We start from the raw sequence: 16,508 nt of genomic DNA on the forward strand, positions 1-16,508 counted from the left end.
GTGTAGTCCGGGAACATCGTGAATCTGGGGTGGTAAAAGGATAGACACTCGGCCCCAGAGGCTCACACGACGACGACGTCATATTTTAAACTGATTGTCCTGCTTTATAATAATAATCGTGTTTTTATTTGCGCCCATTGCGATAACATACAGTAGCCTACACTGCGATCACAGATGCGATACAACAGACAACAGGAAGCAGCGAAGTGACATTTAGTCTTCGAGTCAGCTGTTCCCCTTATTTTGGCTTGCCATTAAGTGTCGTTACCGAGACACAGCCGCGTTCTTTCGAACGCCGCGCAGACGTTCTCGGCTATCTGGTATCATGCACGGTATAACGTCCGCGTTTTGTCTCTTCTACCTTTTTCTAGATCTCTGCTATGTTTGTCATATACTGTTTTTTCGTTGTGATGTTCAGAATTAAAAACAAACTAAACGGCCACAAAAATGCGCAGCCTAACGATTGAGTCACTTCAGGTGAGAATTTAGCTTAAAAAAAAGCACACCTCTTGTAAGTATCGAACTCATATCCTTGGGAGTAAGAATCAGACGCAGACCGCATGCGCCACTGAATCACTTGGTGAAAGCAGTTGAATTTAGTTGCCCGCATGCGCACTAAAAGCGACGTAAAGACTAGAAAAAAGGCATGGAACGTCTGTATTTACGGCGCCGTAAACGCAGCCACTTCCTCTTTTAAAAGTTGTGAAGGAGGATTTGCGAATTTCAACTGATATATTATTCCAAATTTTTGCACCAGAGTATTTAATAGAGCATTGTAGCCTATTCACTCTGAGAATGCGCATTGTCATGGTGCGCGAAATGTCAGTGAAGCAATAAACCATCTTGTTTGTTGTTAATTTTACTTTCAATTTCATCAGATGAACGTATAGACCGGGAGCCCGCGACGTCCACCCTAGGTGAAAAAGTTACCAATTTCTAATCATACAGCGATGTCCGGTGGTATGTGGGTACTCATAATCTGGAAGTCTGCCGGGCCGCCGGTGGTGGGTATGGGAATGGGGGGCATTTTTCATGGCCCAAAAATGCGCTAGGTCAGCTGAAATAGTTACCGCTTGAAACTTAGTTGGTTGTAAAGTAAATTGTTTCTAGATGATTATCTGGTATGTGACAGACATTTTTTGTGGTGGGGGGGCTCTGACAGACAAGTTTTATACCCCCCAAAATTTGCGCTAGGTCAGCTGAAAAAGTTACCGGATAAAACCAACTGATTATTAATCGGTGAGTGTTAAGCTTCACAAAAATATATGTGACAGACAAATTTGGTGGTGGGTGTCCCCTGACAGACGACCTAATGTAGGTGACCCCCCTAACTGAGCTAGGTCAGCTGAAATAGTTACCGGATAAAACCAATTGGAAATCAATGTGTGAGTGTTAAGCTTCACAAAAATATATGTGACAGACAAATTTGGTGGTGGGTGTCCCCTGACAGACGACCTAAAGTAGGTGACCCCCCTAACTGAGCTAGTTCAGCTGAAATAGTTACCGGATAAAACCAATTGGAAGTTAATGTGTGAGTGTTAAGCTTCACAAAAATGTATGTGACAGACAAATTTGGTGGTGGGTGTCCCCTGACAGACGACCTGAAATAGGCCTAGGTAACCCCCAGGTTTGCACTAAGTCAATTGATAGGAGAATTTGTTAGCTGTGCTTTTGAAGTACGGTAGCCTATAGGCTACTAACAGGCGCGAATCTAAGAGTTTTTTTCGGGGGGGGGCCAGAAAATTTGAAAATTAATTAAAAAGAAAGAAAAGGCTAAACAGATATGAACAATGATACTACGACATATACGATATGCTATAAAATAGACATTAAAAGAACCATTTTCATCAGTTGTGATGCCGAGGGACTAATATCAGCTGTTTAGAAGCTTATCAAACCATTTGATGCGGAAACATACAATTTCTACAATTTTTCACAAAATTTCGGGGGGGCCCCCCCATAAATCCGCGCCTGGCTACTAAGTAACAGAACGTGATTTATCTACTATTCTACAGTACTTCATTTGTCTACACAAATAAAAATAGTTTCAGTGCAAGGAACTATATCAAGCGTTTTTGCATGTGCTTGGCTCACTACAATCTCAGCCAGTAGATCAACTGTTTTCTACATTGGTTTAACCTCTGCAGACGTTGAATCAATTTAAAAAATGGTTGATCTGCTGTCTGAGATCCGGTTGTCTTACTTTTAAATCTTAAAAAAAATCCGGCTGACTTACTTTTAGCGAGTTTGGTGATTGGAATTTTACAGCCCTAGTGCAAGCTGTTAAATTAGTTTGAAAAGGATCATTTGCTTTTGTGTTACAGTGGGCAACGACACATTACTACCCATTCACTCCTTAAAGCGCTTGATTATCTGACTATAGCACTATACCCTAACCATTTAGCTATGTGATAACACTTTTTTCGAAACTCCCTACAATAAGCTACTATATGACATCACAATCATAAATAATCAAGCACTCTACGTTTTTTATTCCTCCAACCGTTATTCTATGAACAAGACTTCAAACAGGCAGCCAGTGACAATTCAGTTTAAGCTACGCAACAAATCAGCGATCTAACGAGTATAGATAAATACATTAGTAGGCTAAGTTAAAGAATATGATATGAAAACAGTGTAAAAAGCAACATTTCGAAAAAACATTGACAGCAAATCAACCGTTTTTTACATTAATTCAACGTCTGCAGACGTTGAACCAATGAAAAAAAAAACGGTTGATTTGCTGTCTAAGAGTAATTAGTGTACGGTATTAGCCAATACAAGTATTGCAACTATTTGTATAGTTTTGATTTATGTCTGGCAATGTCTGCAATACGTACTCTTAACTTTACAAGAGTTATCAGGTGGCTTGGCTACTTTATTATTTTCAAGCCAGCAATGTTTCGCCTATCACACCAAGGTTTTATTTACCCTAATATGTATAGTTGTATACAATGTATACCAGCCGACCAAAGCTAAAATGGAGTTATTCGGTGAACACAAATGCTAGCGACAACTCCAACATTATCATCACTGTTGACGACATAAACCGAAAGTAACCGGCTAAGTCAGCTTGATATATTTAATTGTAGGAGTTACTCAAAAGATTGGCAAGATTTTTTGTAACAAGCATGTTGGAAAAGCAGCAGTAACTTAACTGGACAGACTTCAAAAGAGTGTCCGAATTTCGGAGTGATATTTTACAGACAAACAACTACCAAATGGAGGAGGGTGTCATTGATCAGTTGCCTACAATCATCGTAACTCCGCGAACCGATGGAGATGTGGGTAAGGTACCGTATAGTAGCCTAACTATCACGATAAAGGATGGTATTTCGTACGCGACATGGAAGCGCTTGATTTGAGATTAACTCGTATACAATTATATCGCGATTGGCAACGCAAAACTATAGATTAGTAACCATCATGTTGCTAGTTTAACTTAACGTTGACATACGTCAAACTCTTTAGGCTCACACATTTTTTCTCAGATCAACTATGAAAGACCTGGAGAACATCAACTATGTTTTATTTGCTGTAGCACGACTTCCGACGATGCAAAATGTAAAGTTGTGAATGCAACAATCTGGACTTTATGGAAAAACATTGCAAGCATTCGACTACAATTATTATCATCCGATTGCTTTTCTGTCACCACACGTAAAATTATCCAGACAAGTTCCTCTGCATTACCCATAGGTGTTTATTATAAGTCATGTCACAAAAAGTTTACCTGTACAGCAGTTAAAAGAACATTTCAACCTAAGGCAGTTGCTTTATCTTCTGCTAAAGTCGTGATGCAGAAGCTCGCTCCCTAACAAGATGCAGAAGCTCGCTCCCTTAGTCGGACAAAATAGATTCATTGAAATGATCCTGCATATTTTGCTGTTCCAAGCGAAAGAAATACAAAAACAAAGAAGAAAATGCCGTTAAGGTCTCAACGATGAATGGATGCGAATCACTTAAGTCAAGAGCAGTGTTTTCTAAAAACGAAAGGATTAAATGACTAATTCGTAGTGGTGTGGACTTAATTGCCAAAGAAGCAGAGTATCACAAGTCTTGCCGGGTTCATTTTGATACAGAGACTAAAAGCAATCCCCAAACCACCACAAATTGGAATATTTTATTTTGCCAAACTCACAACCTTCCTTTCCTAACAATATGCGAATTTGTTGAGGAAGAGATGCAAAAGCAAAGGCCAATGCTATTTTCAATAATTGATTTTTACAAAGATGAGTATTTGGTAAATGGAGGAAATGATGTTGAGCTATGGTCTAACACCACACAGAACCTTGTGAGAAAAATTTCTCATAAGTTTGGTAAAGCACTAACAATAAGTAGGCAATTTTATTTACACCTCACTTTTCTCCGCCCAAGAAAAAAAATATGCTCTGATAGGTGATTATAGTGCCAATCAAGATGATCAGATTCGTGCAGTGGCACTTCTCTTACGAGGTGAAATATTGACTTACTTACGAGCTTACGAGCTACTCAAAACCAAAACCCCAAATCCAACAATCGTAGAGAGCTTGAAGGATATGGCCCCAAAACTTCCTGAATGATTGCAACTCTTCTATAGCCTACCACACTATTAGGTGGGTTGAAATCCAAATTCACTAATTCTCACACAGACACAATGGAAAGAAAAGTAGAATCAATGTAGTCAGATGCTGTGTATAACGTCAGTCGAGGTCATGTAAAGCCATGGAAGCACACAATACTTGGTTTAGGAGCAATAACAGGTTCCAAGTTAACTTTGCAGATACCTAACAGGGAAGGCCACACAATTAACTACAATGATGTGAAAAGTTTAGAGCCGGAATTTGCATACTCCGCTTTAGGACAGGAAGAAAGTAAGAATCACGTTCCGTGGGAAAAGCATCTGATCATATTCAGGAAATAATGGAGAAAGAGTCTATCTTGACATGCAAAATGAAGCCGCTAGATAGGTATTGGTTCAGCAAAAGTAGAGATGTTGCAACTCCACTCTATGCTGGTTTCATGAGCAATAATAGAGTGGATTGTCTACCGCTACAGCGAATATGTTACATGGACCCAATACCAAGATTACCAACCAACAATAACGTTGTTAAAGAAAGACTTGTTACTGGTTAGAACCATGAAGGATTGAAGGTTGCAACTTAAACTCACCAACAATATGCCGTGGTGACGTATGACGTAGCTCTTGCACAATGCACACCCCTGGTTACACAAAAAGCCTACTCCATTCAAGCCATTGAAGCCCCTCTTTTTGACAATCTCCTCATTATGCTTGGGAATTTCCACATGGATCTTGCATTATTCGGAGCAGAAGGAACCTTCATAAATGATTGCGGGATAGAGTCCATATTGTCGGAGTCAAAGATCCTTGCCGAGGGATCATTACAAGGGTTTATTATAGGAAATTTTACAACAGGTGTAGGCTACTGTACTCGTGTGCACGAAATTACAGCCAACGTTATGGAAAGAAGCTATACCATCGATTCTTAACAACTTTAGATGCAGATGAAATTGACAACTTCCAGCAAGTCATGTCCACTATTCCAACTGACCCTGATAAAGTAGAAGTATGCTTGGCCAATCCAGTCGTCACCGAACATCGGAAAAAGTATGAAGAATGCTTTAACAGGTCCATGAATGAAGTGTTTGGTGAAACCTATCAGCTCTGGACACTATAGGTTCTACGTGATAGGTCCTGCGTGTTCTTAATAAACCGACTCTATCGAGAAGTGCAGAGATGCGTCAGGATGAACGACGTAAGTGGTTACATGGTTATTGTACCAATACTTCTAGAAATATATTTCGCTCTGAATTGTCTAAATTATGCAAGATGGGGATCGTTGTTTTACTACAAACTGAAAAACGCGGATCCAAAACTGAGGCTATACTGGATAATGGTGCTTACTCAGTTAGGCGTACCGTACCAAAAAGGATTACTCTAGGACGGCAGCAGTCCATCTGTCTTTAGAGCAAACTGCGAATAGGGATGCTGCGTCGCAGATAAAAGTAATAATTGGTTTCGGAACTCAAAAAGTGCCATAAAAAGATGTTGTGTCACAGTTACACAGAGACCTGCTTCTGTAACAGAGTTAAGATATTTTGCAGGGTTAGAACAAGTCGAAGATGCCGGAATGCCGCGAAACAATTACGCAATCACAGAATTGTTGAAGAAAACGAGCAAATGTCACTATTATGGCTGGTTGAAAACAAATGAAGTTATCATTCCAGGCTGGTTTGAAGGCGCAGCTATACCATCTGAGCTATTTAGTAAATCGGAGGAAAGAAGTGATGAGGATGACATTGAAAGTTGTGATGTACACTAGAGCGGAGATTCCGACTTGGAAGATGAATCTGACTTGGAATTATTTTTTTAGTCAATGACTTTTTTAGCCGCCACCATTGCCAAACATTTTTTCTTATATAGGCTAGACTGTTCAGTGTTGACGAAAAATTCAGACAAAAGCTTTTCAAGTATTAATAGGATATCCTTAACAGTGATTGTTATTATAGATCTAACTAACCCTAACCCAAATTGGGTGATTGCTCAATTTGCATCATTTTTATTCCGGTATTCCATTAGTAGTTAAATAGCCTGTTATACGTAATACTAATAGGCTACTTGTTTTCTGTTGTGCACACATAAAACAAAACACTTCTTCAAGTTTTTTTTAGCGGTAGCTCCTGTCATTGATTTAGTGCAAAAAGGGAAGGAGTTAGGCTACCTAGACCTATTTCAGGTCGTCTGTCAGGGGACACCCACCACCAAATTTGTCTGTCACATACATTTTTGTGAAGCTTAACACTCACACATTAATTATCAATTGGTTTTATCCGGTAACTATTTCAGCTGACCTAGCTCAAGTTAGGGGGTCACCTACTTTAGGTCGTCTGTCAGGGGACACCCACCACCAAATTTGTCTGTCACATATATTTTTGTGAAGCTTAACACTCACACATTAATTTCCAATTGGTTTTATCCGGTAACTATTTCAGCTAAACTAGCTCAGTTAGGGGGGTCACCTACTTCAGGTCGTCTGTCAGGGGACACCCACCACCAAATTTGTCTGTCACATATATTTTTGTGAAGCTTAACACTCACACATTAATTTCCAATTGGTTTTATCCGGTAACTATTTCAGCTGACCTAGCTCAGTTAGGGGGGTCACCTACTTTAGGTCGTCTGTCGGGGGACACCCACCACCAAATTTGTCTGTCACATATATTTTTGTGAAGCTTAACACTCACCGATTAATAATCAGTTGGTTTTATCCGGTAATTTTTTCAGCTGACCTAGCGCAAATTTTGGGGGGTATAAAACTTGTCTGTCAGAGCCCCCCCACCACAAAAAATGTCTGTCACATACCAGACAATCATCTAGAAACAATTTACTTTACAACCAACTAAGTTTCAAGCGGTAACTATTTCAGCTGACCTAGCGCATTTTTTGGGCCATGAAAAATGCCCCCCATTCCCATACCCACCACTGGCGGCCCGGCAGACTTCCAGATTATGAGTACCCACATACCACCAGACATCGCTGTATGAATAGAAATTGGTAACTTTTTCACCTAGGGTGGACGTCGCGGGCTCCCGGTCTAGTAGCAACTGGTGCTAGAAACGATAATTGTCCTGATGAACACCCAAACTTTTCAGTATCTTGATTACTTGATAGCGCACAAAATTCAACATGTCCGTTCGCTGCAATGACTGAGCTGGAATCCACAACTTATTCACAACAACTCATTCCAACAAGCCAACAAGCAGATCTGATTCTGACGCAGCGCTTAAAGTAAATATACTGTAGTGTATAGTGTAACTTATAAGTCTCCGGTCTTTAGAACAGGGACGCGCAACTCCGTTGTTCCGCCAACATTACAAGGGTCAATTGCCTATTTGACATTTTTTACGCTTTGCTGATGGCTTGCTTTTAACTAAAAGCCTTAAATTATTTAAAGCCCACCTCACTCTTCTTAGATAACTCATAAAAAGTGCAATATTTTCTAAATTAGAAAAACTCGTAACCCTTCTATAAAGGGTGCTGGCTTAGGATCGGCCGCCTTGGTTAGTGACGTCACAAAAATATGTGACGTCATGCAAAAAAACGCAACTACTTTTAGGAAGGGTGGAAAAACGCGGAATAAATATGTGACGTCATGCAAAAAAACGCAACTACTTTTAGGAAGGGTGGAAAAACGCGGAATAGAAGTAAAAGCGGAATGCCTATTGATTTTTACTATTTTGTACCAATTCTCAGCAATTCATTTTTACAATAAAAATACTTGCTTTATTAACGTAACAACTTTCACGTTTATATGTTATCTACAAAACGAGCAATCGTGGTTCAGTATAAGCCGCCCACAGTTTGCTGTCATCCATTTCTCATTTCTGCTCGGATTTTAACAATTTTACTATCGTTGGATGGCATTATGCTTCATCTACCCGAATGGATTATTTGCCAATCTAAAGTAGGCACTATATTTATGTAGCGCTAACTTAAACTTTACTATTTTGTACCAATTCTCAGCAATTCAATTTTTACAATAGAAATACCAAACCAACACAAATTAAAAGAGTATGTTTTGCTTATTAACCTAACAACTTTCACGTTTATATGTTATCTATAAAACGAGAAATCGTTGTTCAAACGTAACCGCTCGACGAAGCTTTTTTCCAATGCATTTTTCAAGGCGATTCGATCGTGGTTCAGTATAAGCCGCCCACAGTTTGCTGTGATCGATGAATACTGCCTCCACCAAATATGCTGTAGCTTTCTCATTTCTGCTCGGATTCTAACAATTTTCCTATGGTTGGATGGCACTATGCTTCATCTACTCGAATGGATTAATTGCCAATCTAAAGTAGGCATTACATTTATGTAGCGCTAACTTAAACTTTACTATTTTGTACCAATTCTCAGCAATTCATTTTTTACAATAAAAATATCAAACCAACACAAATTAAAAGAATATGTCTTGCTTTATTCATATGTTAACTTTCACATTTATATCTAATCCACAAAACGAGCAATCGTTGTTCAAACGTAACCGCTCGACGAAGCTTTTTACCAAAACAATGCAAACACAAAGCGATCAGTTTCGAGTGTTCATTACAAGCCGCCCACAGTTTGATGCGATCGGTGAATAGTGCCTCCACCAAATATGCTGTAGCTTTCTCATTTCTGCTCGGATTTTAACAATTTTTCTATCGTTGGATGGCATTATGCTTCATCTACTCGAATGGATTATTTGCCAATCTAAAGTAGGCATTACATTTATGTAGCGCTAACTTAAACTTTACTATTTTGTACCAATTCTCAGCAATTCATTTTTTACAATAAAAATACCAAACCAACACAAATTAAAAGAGTATGTTTTGCTTTATTAACCTAACAACTTTCACGTTTATATGTTATCTACAAAACGAGAAATCGTTGTTCAAACGTAACCGCTCGACGAAGCTTTTTTCCAATGCATTTTTCAAGGCGATTCGATCGTGGTTCAGTATAAGTCGCCCACAATTTGCTGTGATTGATGAATACTGCCTCCACCAAATATGCTGTAGCTTTCTCATTTCTTCTCGGACTTTAACAATTTTCCTATCGTTGGATGGCACTATGCTTCATCTACTCGAATGGATTAATTGCCAATCTAAAGTAGGCATTACATTTATGTAGCGCTAACTTAAACTTTACTATTTTGTACCAATTCTCAGCAATTAATTTTTTACAATAAAAATACCAAACCAACACAAATTGAAAGAATATGTCTTGGTTTATTTATATGTTAACTTTCACATTTATATCTAATCCACAAAACGAGCAATCGTTGTTCAAACGTAACCGCTCGACGAAGCTTTTTACCAAAACAATGCAAACACAAAGCGATCAGTTTCGAGTGTTCATTACAAGCCGCCCACAGTTTGATGCGATCGGTGAATAGTGCCTCCACCAAATATGCTGTAGCTTTCTCATTTCTTCTCGGATTCTAACAATTTTCCTATCGTTGGATGGCATTATGCTTCATCTACTCGAATGGATTAATTGCCAGTCTAAAGTAGGCATTACATTTATGTAGCGCTAACTTAAACTTTACTATTTTGTACCAATTCTCAGCAATTCATTTTTTACAATAAAAATACCAAACCAACACAAATTAAAAGAGTATGTTTTGCTTTATTAACCTAACAACTTTCACGTTTATATGTTATCTACAAAACGAGAAATCGTTGTTCAAACGTAACCGCTCGACGAAGCTTTTTTCCAATGCATTTTTCAAGGCGATTCGATCGTGGTTCAGTATAAGCCGCCCACAGTTTGCTCAGATCAGTGAATACTGCCTCCACTAAATATGCTGTAGCTTTCTCATTTCTGCTCGGATTCTAACAATATTCCTATCGTTGGAAAGCATGATGACTGACCTACCCGAATGGTATAATTGCCCGTCTAAAGTAGGCATTATATTTATGCAGCGCTAACTTAAACTTTACTATTTTGTACCAATTCTCAGCAATTAATTTTTTACAATAAAAATACCAAACCAACACAAATTGAAAGAATATGTCTTGGTTTATTTATATGTTAACTTTCACATTTATATCTAATCCACAAAACGAACAATCGTTGTTCAAACGTAACCGCTCGACGAAGCTTTTTTCCAATGCATTTTTCAAGGCGATTCGATCGTGGTTCAGTATAAGCCGCCCACAGTTTGCTGTGATCGATGAATACTGCCTCCACCAAATATGCTGTAGCTTTCTCATTTCTGCTCGGATTTTAACAATTTTACTATCGTTGGATGGCATTATGCTTCATCTACCCGAATGGTATAATTGCCAATCTAAAGTATGCATTACATTTATGAAGCGTTAACTTAAACTTTACTATTTTATACCACTTCTCAGCAATTCATTTTTTACAATAAAAATACCAAACCAACACAATTAAAAGAGTATGTCTTGCTTTATTCATGTGTTAACTTTTACATTTATATCTAATGCACAAAACGAGCAATCGTTGTTCAAACGTAACCGCTCGACGAAGCTTTTTACCAAAACAATGCAAACACAAAGCGATCAATATCGAGTGTTCATTATTAGCCGCCCACAGTTTCATGTGATCGGTGAATAGTGCCTCCACCAAATAAGCTGTAGCTTTCTCATTTCTGCTCGGATTTTAACAATTTTCCTATCGTTGGAAAGCATGATGCCTCATCTACCTGAATGGATTAATTGCCAGTCTAAAATAGGCATTACATTTATGTAGCGCTAACTTAAACTTTACTATTTTGTACCAATTCTTAGCAATTTAATTTTTAAAATAAAAATACCAAACCAACACAAATTAAAAGAGTATGTCTTGCTTTATTAACCTAACAACTTTCACGTTTATATGTTATCTACAAAACGAGAAATCGTTGTTCAAACGTAACCGCTCGACGAAGCTTTTTACCAAAACAATGCAAACACAAAGCGATCAATTTCGAGTGTTCATTATTAGCCGCCCACAGTTTCATGTGATCGGTGAATAGTGCCTCCACCAAATAAGCTGTAGCTTTCTCATTTCTGCTCGGATTTTAACAATTTTCCTATCGTTGGAAAGCATGATGCCTCATCTACCCGAATGGATTAATTGCCAGTCTAAAATAGGCATTACATTTATGTAGCGCTAACTTAAACTTTACTATTTTGTACCAATTCTTAGCAATTTAATTTTTAAAATAAAAATATTAAACCAACACAAATTAAAAGAGTATGTCTTGCTTTATTAACCTAACAACTTTCACGTTTATATGTTATCTACAAAACGAGAAATCGTTGTTCAAACGTAACCGCTCGACGAAGCTTTTTACCAAAACAATGCAAACACAAAGCGATCAATTTCGAGTGTTCATTATTAGCCGCCCACAGTTTCATGTGATCGGTGAATAGTGCCTCCACGAAATAAGCTGTAGCTTTCTCATTTCTGCTCGGATTCTAACAATTTTCCTATCGTTGGAAAGCATGATGCCTCATCTACCTGAATGGATTAATTACCAGTCTAAAATAGGCATTACATTTATGTAGCGCTAACTTAAACTTTACTATTTTGTACCAATTCTTAGCAATTTAATTTTTAAAATAAAAATACCAAACCAACACAAATTAAAAGAGTATGTCTTGCTTTATTAACCTAACAACTTTCACGTTTATATGTTATCTACAAAACGAGAAATCGTTGTTCAAACGTAACCGCTCGACGAAGCTTTTTACCCAAACAATGCTAACACAAAGCGATCAATTTCGAGTGTTCATAATACGCCGCCCACAGTTTGATGTAATCAGTGAATACTGCCTCTACCAAGTATGCTGTAGCTTTCTCATTTCTGCGCTGATTCTAACAATTTTACTATCGTTGGATGGCGTTATGCTTCATCTACCCGAATGGATTAATTGCCAATCTAAAGTATGTGACTTTGGCCACTTTTGTATGATGTTAATCCACTTTTTATCGTTTATTACAGGATATTAGTTGTGTTAGTGATCCATTTTCTTCAATTTTGGCTTGATGGAGTGCAGATTAATATTTCAAAAATTGACATGCCTGTAGGAAATACAAACGGAAACCAGGTGCCAGGCCATATGTTAGTGGTACATTTTCGTTCGATTAACTTGATATTTGATACATAATCACGAGTGCTGATTGTTGAAAGTATTTTAAAAACTCTAAAAGGGGCCAGTGACACCCGTTTTTGGGGTTGGCAATCAGCATGTCTTGAAAAAAGATTACTGCTTATAGTTTTTTTAAAACACTGGAGTGAAAACCACTTATAGTTTTTTTTTTTTTGATACTCTACGCATGGACCATATGACTTCAAACTTGGTAATATGTAAGAGCTCTTGATAGCCCTCAATATCGGTCATAATTAAAGTTTTCTCCCAGAACCATTGTAAAGTTAAAGTAAGCGGTGTCTCATAATTGGACCAAAGTCACCCCATTTTACTTCTCGTATTAAAATAGGCGATGTTAAACTGCTTCAAGACGTAAAATTTGATGCTGTTAAGACTACTGATTTCTGCATCATTAAAGGGTTTCCATTGTTTAATCTTGAAAACTGGTGTTGCTGCGTTTGGCTAAATGTGTAGCCTACTATTTTTGCTTGACCAACTGAATCTTGACTTCAAAAACTGCGTAGGCCAAGCACATTGATCCAACATGTCTGGAATAATTACAAATGTTCAAGCAAGATTCAATTAAAGGGAATTAGTAAACACTTTTTGCCTATTGTCTGCTTATGGATATCATTGCTTAAGTCTGTTTGGAGTTCATGGTGTTGTCAAAATGTCATATCACTTTCGGAGTAATTGATGTTATAATAGTGAAGTTTAAATTAGCACAAAAATATACTGTATACCTTGGACATGCAACCAATTGATTCGGGTAGATGCAGTATCGTGCTTTCCAACGTCAGTAAAGTTGTCAAAAAAGCTTCATCGAGCGGTTACGTTTGAACAACGATTGCTCGTTTTGTGGATTAGATATCAACGTGAAAGTTAAAGGGGCAGTAAACCCCAAACCATACTTTTCGATTTTTTTGTTTGTAAGTGCTCTAGACATGTATAATAAGTAGTTGTCGTTGAAATTTTCCCTTAATTTCATTGCGTTTCCTTTGTAGGGCCGTTTTAGTTAGCCCTTAGTTTCAGAGCGACGCGTGCTCACTGAACCGTGCGATAATCACGTGTGACGTCATAAGAGTACTAGCCGATCTTATGTTCGCGCAAGATGCATTGTAAGCAAGTGTTCGTAGTGTCGTTTCCAACAAATACAATGAACTACATGTATTTATGTCGATTGTAAGCGGCTTAGTAGTTGATAAAATGAACACTGAAAGTAACTACCTTTCGACAAGTACCATAGTAGTTTGTAAAGAACTAGGTCAAGAAGATTCTTAAGACCTCTAGTCTAGTATAGCTTACTGTACTGTCTGTACATGTACAAAATTCACTCTCTCTGTGCACACGGAAAAGCTTTTTTCAAAGCAGACTTTGAATTCTGACTTTTTATTTCAAATCAGGATATTTAAATCCAACATATTCGCCGCTATCTTGATTTGAAAATTTCGACCTAATTGCCGAAACGACGCATAACGGCAGAGGCACACGGATTGAACGTCCAAGGTAACCCCAGATCCAGCGAACAAACTGTCTATAGGCAAGGCAATGTGCCTATAACGTCTGTAAAAACAACTTTTGGTTACATTTACTCTTGTTACGGTAACTCCTTCAAATTCAAAACAACTTTTTAAATGGCCGCGAGTGTTGTATGTGCCGATTCGATGGGAGACGGCCATGGCCGCAAATTTTTCTTGACTTGGCAATGGGAAGCATGTACATTGTACACTGTACAGCCAAATACAACTTGTATTGTTTTAGTGAATTTGTTGCAGTGAAATTGTTTTCAGTGAAATAGCTTAGCATCAATAAATCATCATTACATTGTTGCTTTCTGGGCGAAGTTGGCCTGTTTACGAGCAGTTTGAGAAAAGTATACATAATAGCAAATCAGTCGCTTTTTTACATTGATTCAACGTCTGCAGACGTTGAATCAATGTAAAAAGCGACTGATTTGTTATCTGGGTATGTTCACACAGAAACGACCATTTATTAGGTTTAAATGAAGTAAGAGACGAAGTACATCTGCAAAACACAAGCCAACAATATAAAACGAACCAATTAAATCAGTCTCACACGATCAGAACTTAAAGTAACAAAAGTCCCTTTTACTGAACACAGCAAGAAAAGCTCTTATGAAAATGGGCTTGCAGAGAAAACAATCAATGGAAAGCGCGCCGAGCAGAGAAACTATAACGTACAAACATACGTAAAATAAACGTAAATTTGTTATAAGACACACTGGCTTTTCAATGAGTCATGTAAAAGAAGCTGGATTTGCTAGCTAAAGTATAAAATGTACTGGCTGAAGTCCATACCTGAAGAAGTTGCAAATCCACTATTTTATGCAATCTTGTGTCCATGATCGTGTATGTGCCGTGCTTCCCACAATGTCCAGGAGAATCTACCCTTCCATCTCCTGCTAACATGAGGTCAATACCATCACCTTCCAATTGTTGAAGTACAGTGTTCTGCTCAATGACATATTAAAAATTCTTATCAATGACACTATTTTAAAGAAAAGATTGAGCACTTCCGTTTACAGTATGTGTGTGTTTCCATACATCAGGATTCAGGAAGCATTCATAAAATATCTATAACAGATATATCATTGTTTACAAACTTCTATTTGAATAAGTTTATACTGATGAAGCCACACTTGTGTGGCGAAAGCTCTGTATTTAAATAAACCGGTTCTTCTGATTTGGTGTGATATTGTTTACTTTATTTAAAATGTTTTGTCACACCGTGCATCCCAGTGGATCATCAGTTAAATTATAGGAAAATTTGATGAAAAGTTTAGGAACGAAGTTTTGTTTTGGAATTTTACAAACTTACTCCGGCTTTTCACTACGTTCATTGGTAGACACCTCCGAAAATGTATTTATTGAGAAATTTGGATAGTGCATTTCATTATCTTCAAAAGATATGTCTTGCAAAGCCATTCTTGCTTTTTTGGAAGTGGAAGTAAGGTAATCTGGTGGAATTCATTTTCTTTCTTGCAAGTTGCAGGTCACACCTACAGATTGTGTTAATATCAGGGCATTAGCCTGAGTTGCTGCAATAAACATATTCCAAATCAAGCAAAGCAACTTTTACAGTATTATTTGGCATCACTTCTCTTTCCAAAGCTATTAAAATGTACACTACTGTTATTTCATAATATGTCATATTATAGAGTCAAAGTTTCTTACCTTTCGCCGCACTCATTGGCTTCAAGGCAGCTTGGCATCCTTTTGATGAACAAGCACGGAAATCTAACACGTTATATTGTGTTACAGCATCACAAGTAACCATTTCTGTTTGGCATGACTTCGGCTTTTTTAAAAAAATTTCTCTCGATCTTTTCAGGGTACGAATTGAGGGTAGAACTTGTTCAGGGTACGAATTTGGGTGCATCCCTAGCCAGTAACTGAAAAAGAAAACAACAATGTATATATGAAGGAACATTTTTTGTTAATGCACTTGGTGAATTATACATGGGATGTTCTAAAAGCGCATGTAGCTGGGAATCACTATACCAACAGGCAGCATACGTATTGTAAACTTATAGAAAACAATTTCTCAAGGATGCTACTTCGCTACTTATGTACGGTACTTTATAACAAACATGTAGTAATATAATTATTAGCTTAAAATTACCTCAAGAACTTGCCGCTTCCTAGCAGCCGGTCGCATGGATAAAGTGGAATTTTGTTGTGGAGTTGTCTCTCCACTGGACTTTGAATCCAACGGTTGCAAAGTTGTTGAAATGTTTTTGTTGGGAAAAATTGAAGGGCATGCATTAAGGTTTAAATTGAGACGTGTGGCATGACCCATGTCAAATTGAAAAAGATTTTGAAAATCTGTTTGAACCTTGAAAT

The sequence above is a fragment of the Aplidium turbinatum genome, chromosome 9 (genome assembly GCF_918807975.1).
Source record: "Aplidium turbinatum chromosome 9, kaAplTurb1.1, whole genome shotgun sequence".
In the NCBI taxonomy this organism is placed as follows: Eukaryota; Metazoa; Chordata; class Ascidiacea; order Aplousobranchia; family Polyclinidae; genus Aplidium; species Aplidium turbinatum.